We start from the raw sequence: 5,901 nt of genomic DNA on the forward strand, positions 1-5,901 counted from the left end.
ATTGAAGCCCTTCACAGGGAGTTATTCGAGTTGTAACGCATGAAGGTCAGTGTAGTCGGCCCCTGTAACATGGGAGAGTTTAACTAATAAACTGTACTAATTGGCTTGACCAAAAATTCTAGAAAAAAATATGTAGATGGAAATATGAGTCTAGTTTCAGAAAAAAATTACAAAGCTGATTTTCGAGTTGTAAAACTCAAGTTATGATTTTTGAAGCGACTAGCACACAGATTGGCAGCTTGTCTGGAACTTCTCAATAAGTGGTTTGAAGTCTGTTGACACCTCGTGTTCGACTCCGGCGACGGTCTCGGGTTCGGGGTGTTACAGTATATCCTTATATGACCATGCAAAGATATCTTTGAATTCCCGTAGTAGCTCACCAAGACCTTGTCTCGTTTCTTTGCAATATGCGTTTCTATTTTCACCTCTTTTCCTTCTTCCAAGATTACATTCTCTATTGCCTCTTTCTCACGGGGTAAGATTTGTTTCTCCTCTTGTTTCACCATTCTCAACAGATGTGGAGACACATCACAATTCCCGTCATCTTCAAAATCCTGAGGTTCTTCTACACACATGTCTTGCTCAAAAGAGAATTCAGGATTTGTAGTATCAGTGCTCATGTCATTGATATCTAGGGACCTGCGGGGTACGAAAGAATGTACAAAGAATGAATGAATTTTAAGAATGTTTATTTATGTGTTATGTATGAAATGAAAAATTTGAAAGAATTTAAAAAGGTCAAAAGAATATTGATCGGTATAAAAGAATATTCACTTGGATTGATAAAAAAAGTCATGTTTTATTGAAATGCAAATATCCGAACATGAGCCTATTTTACAAATGAAATCTTATTACTCCTAGGCTCTAGAGCAACAAGAGTGTTCTAAAAATTACTCTGAAAAGTCTTTAAAAACTACAGGAAGTTCTTCTGCAATCCAATTGTTTAAAGAGCTTCCTGGTTCGTAAGGACGAATGCCCTCAAGGTTTCCTCGTTCAGATTCTTCACCCTGTACAGCATTGATGTGATAGCTTCCTTTTTCGAGCAACCCTCTCTCAGGGTGAATTATCCCTCCTGATATAAAAGTTTGGGATATATGAGGGAACATCGTCAACTTCCATTCTACTTCTCTTCCACTTAAACGCACCCTTTTTCTTTCTTGACGCTTCTCTATTTCCTTCCTCTTCTACTTCTAATCTGGCCTGAAACCCAAACTAAAACGGTCTCTTTTCTCCTTTAGTTCTGGAATTTGAATCCCTCCTTGAAGATATCTTCCCAATCCTTTTCCTGGAAAGGCTCCTCTCCCCATTGTTAGCTGTAAACCCATTCTTGTGGTTTTGAATATCCTAGACACCGGCACCTCATTCCCCTCTGAAATAAATGTTGCATTAACAAATTCTAAGGAACGAAAAGAGCACTCAATGGCCTCCTCATTTACCTCTACATAGGGTGCGTCACTGGTAACTGCTGCTATGATGTCTTCCTCCATATTTATGGTGATCAGCCATCCGTCCGCTACTAACTTCAATTTCTGGTGCAAAGATGAGGGCACCGCTCCTGCCGAATGTATCCAAGGCCTCCCCAATAGGCAATTGTAAGAGGGCTTGATGTCCATCACTAAAAAGTCCACCTCATACGTGTTTGGCCCAATCATCAAAAGAATATCAATTCTTCTCATGACCTTTCTCTTCGTGCCATCGAAAGCTCTCACTACATTATGGCATATTTTCATGTGAGAACTGTCAATGGGTAATCTGTTCAATGTGGACGATGGCATGACATTTAAGGCTGATGCATTATCAATAAGCACACTTGGCAATGTATAACCTTTGCAGCAAGTGGTAATGTGCAAAGCCTTAGCTGATCCCATGCCTCTAGGTGGGATTTCATCATCATTGAAATAAATGAAATTGTCAGCACTTATGTTACTAACCAATCGATCCAACTTGTTGACGGATATATCATTAGTAACATAAGTCTCGTTGAGCACCTTCATTAACGCCTCATGATGTACCTCTGAACTCAGAAGCAAAGCCAATACTGATATACGATCTGGTTATTTGCGCAATTGTTCAACCACGCTGTACTCGCTGTGTTTTAAGAATTTTAGAAACTCTCTGGCTTCTTTTTCCTTCACTGGCTCATTAACAAGTACTTCAACCCCCTTTCTTTTGTCAAAGGCTTTTACTTTCATAGGCTCAATTTTGACGCCTTCTACATCATAACGCTTCCCACTACGTGTGTAAGAAACCTCATCTTGAACCTCCTTAGAAGCACTAGCTATATCTTCTTTCTCCGGCAATGTCACATTGCAGTCATAATTCCAGGGTATCCTCTTGTTATCCTTATAAGGAAAGGAAACGGGTTTATGAATAATCACTTTCGGTGCTGTTTTTGTTTCAACTTCATTATTCCTTGGTAGAGAAATGATGATCCTTGGCCGGTTGATTCTTTGATTCTTTGATCCACCTTCTAATGTGCATATATGTCCCTCATCTAAGCCAGCTTCATAAAATTCCAGCTCCTTATTATCCATAAGGCTTTGTATCAAGGCCTTAAACTCGTCACATTCCTGGATCTCGTGTCCCTTTTCTGCATGGAACTCGCAGTAGTCCCTCACTCTTCTATTTCCCTCTTCAGAGATTATCATTCCTCTTTTCACCATTTCTTCCCAGATTACTTTCATCGGCATTCTTACCTCAGCCACGTCTTCTTTGATCCTTCTCATACTAGTGTCTCCAATTGCGTTTACCCCTTGGTCACCATGGTTTGGCAACGAGTTCTCTGTACTAGGGGTGTCGTCAAATTTTACGACCCCAATCTTGATTAGTCTTTCCACTGCCTTTTTAAAAGCAATGCAATTTTTGATTAAATGCCCCGATATTCCCGCATGGTGTTCACATTTGGCGTTTGTATCATACCATTTAGGATATGGGGGTTGTAACGGTTTCAAATGAAAAGGAGCTATTGTATGAGCATTGAATAAACTTTGATAAAGCTCCCGATATATCACTAAGATAGGCGCAAATGAGACCTTTTCAGAATTTTGTCTCGAACCAGATCCTTTTGGGAATTCTGTTGCACAACTGTAATTGCTCTGGGCTGACTAACCGTAATTGTCTTCGAATTATAACTATTCATATTATTCACCTCATTATCTTTCCTTCTTGGGGCCGACTTTTTAACAGTTTCCCCCTCTATCTTGCCACCTCTTATGGCGTTTTCAATCATTTCTCCTGTCATAACTACATCAGCGAAGCTTTTGATGGCACTTCCAATCATATGAGTAATGAATGGGACCTTCAAGGTGTTAATGAACAACATAGTAGTCTCCTTCTCCAAAAGTGGTGGTTAAACTTGTATGGCAACCTCCCTCCATCTCTATGCATATTGTCTAAAGCTCTCATTAGGCTTCTTTTTCATATTCTGCAAAGTGATTCTATCAGGAGTCATATCAGTTGCATGATTATACTACCGCATAAAGGCTTGTGCTAAGTCTCTCCAAGAACCAATCCTTGCGCGATTCAATTGATTGTACCACCTAGCCGCTACCCCAACCAAACTATCTTGAAAATAATGGATCAATAATTGATAATTGTTTACATAACCAGTCATCTGCCTGCAGAACATGGTGATATGGGCTTCAGGGCAAGTAGTCCCATTGTACTTCTCAAACTCCGGCATCTTGAACTTATGAGGAATCTCAAGTCCTTAGCATCAATTCCCTAATGATTATCAGCGTTTTCTAATGCCTTAAATTTCTTCTCTAACCATCTACAACGTTTCTCTAATTACCTTGATGATTCGAGTCTCATCTCTTCCTTCTCCGCTACATCTAAATCAGGGATGACTGGATTGGTAGGATTATCTCATGGGTTAAATCCCGAGCCAGTTTGAAAATTCATAGGAATTCTAGCATCAACTTGCCCATGTTGAGATCTTATTGTGATGGACGGCCTTCGAGGACACGCCTCAGGTTGAGTTTGTACATAGGTTGGAGTAAAACCCGGAGGATGGCCCTCATTATCCTTTTCAGTGATAGTCATAGGGCATTTCCTTTATCTGTTTCCCCTTTCAGTAGTTGAGCCATTTCAGCCATCATATTCCTTTAGGCCTCCAACATTTGATCTTTCATCTCTTGTTGGATTTTTGCCAATTGTTCCTGTAATTGCTCTTGCATTTCTTTCTGGATCTGCTCAAGTCTTTGATCCATATTCTTTGTCTTAGTGCGTGTACCGTAAGGATGTGTTGCGTCCAGATTTTCTTTTTCTCACTCTCTCTTTCTCCCTAATAATTTTAACTAATTAGAGTCTTTCTATAAATTTGAATGCATATGATGCGATGAGATGCAAATGCATGAAAGTAAAAAGATATCGATTCTGATTCAGTTTCTTTTAGAAAACGTTATTTAAGAAACAAAAATCTTTACACAAAACGGATTACAAATACGCCTTTGCCCTCAGGCCCAAAGTTTTAACCCTATACAATAACAAAGCGAACTCTAGACCTCTATCTAACACTAACTCATACTTTGTACTCAATACATTAGCTTGGGCTGCCAGGTCTTGCAAACGATTAGCAACCTCTCGAATCTGTACTATAGCTTCTCCCATGAGGTAGTCCCTATCTCTGACTTGATCCTAAAAATGGTGAAGCTCTCCCTTCCAATGTTCTTCTCTTGCCTCGAGCTGCTCAATCTGTAGCTCACAGTTCTAAATGCTGCTTCCAACCCTCCAATATTGTGCTTCATTTCCTCGATCTTATCTAGGCTTGCCTTTAACTCAACCGCAGAGTTACGACTTCGATGATGATGAAGAAATCATCCAAGCTTAGTCACCTTAGTTTTTAATCCTTGATTCACTTTCTCTAGGGCCTGATTACGCGCCTGCATCTCTTGGAACTTCTTCTCCCAATACTCTGATTTGGCTCTTTCTTCTTAAACCTCTTGTTGCCACTGCTCTGAAGACTTCCCCAATCCAGCTCTCTTCATTTATAATTGTATCCTCTTATATTGCATCTTCAAGTCATCTCGGTCTTCCTCAATCTTCCTCTTTTCTTTCCTCTCTTTTTCGACCTCAATTCTATGAACATCGACATCTAAGCTTAGGTACATCTTCTCCTCCTCAAGCCTCTCTATCTTTCTCTCTAGCTCTAAATTCTTTCTTTAAAACTCTTGCTTTATGACTTCTAACTTTGTTGGAATCACTCGTAAACTCTCCTCTATCGATCGGGCAGCCGCCAAACTCGGCCTAGGGATGTTATCATTGATCCTCTTGCTAAACCACTCTTTGTACCCAAAGAGTGGCATTAGTCATTAGGTCAGAATCTTCACACAGCAAATCACTCTAGATAACCTTGTATGAGAATTCACTCTGAGCTAATCCTTGCGTTGCCGGTATAAACTGCCCCGCTTTGTATTGCCTTTGGATGAGTAACGGTGCATAACCAATAACTCCCCAAATTCCAAGAAGATGTACCCAATCAAAACTTCCACAATGATAAAGGACTTCATTAGGAGCCATTCAAGGAGCTTTTCACATTACATCTTCCTCTTGGAGATTCTGAAGTATTTCCATCCATATTTCCTCTGTAATGTCGTCCCTCTTAGGCGTAGCTGCAGCTTCCCTTAAGGGAGAATAATCCTTAAAGAACACTCGGCAAGGAACCTTATCAATATTCTAAAAGTGACTATGGAACCATACTAACAACAACTGTGCACATCTAATGAATTTACCTTCACCAGCTCTCCGACATGCACTCAAGGATCTAAACGTCTCAGCTAGGATTGCAGGCACAGGTGTGTTCTGTTTACCAAATAGATCGAATAAATCCACAATTGCATTATCTAAGTGCCCAATTTAGGGAAAATCACCAAACCATAAATACTTAAGGCCAAAACATCA

The sequence above is a fragment of the Gossypium arboreum genome, chromosome 6 (assembly GCF_025698485.1).
Source record: "Gossypium arboreum isolate Shixiya-1 chromosome 6, ASM2569848v2, whole genome shotgun sequence".
NCBI classification, from domain to species: Eukaryota; Viridiplantae; Streptophyta; class Magnoliopsida; order Malvales; family Malvaceae; genus Gossypium; species Gossypium arboreum.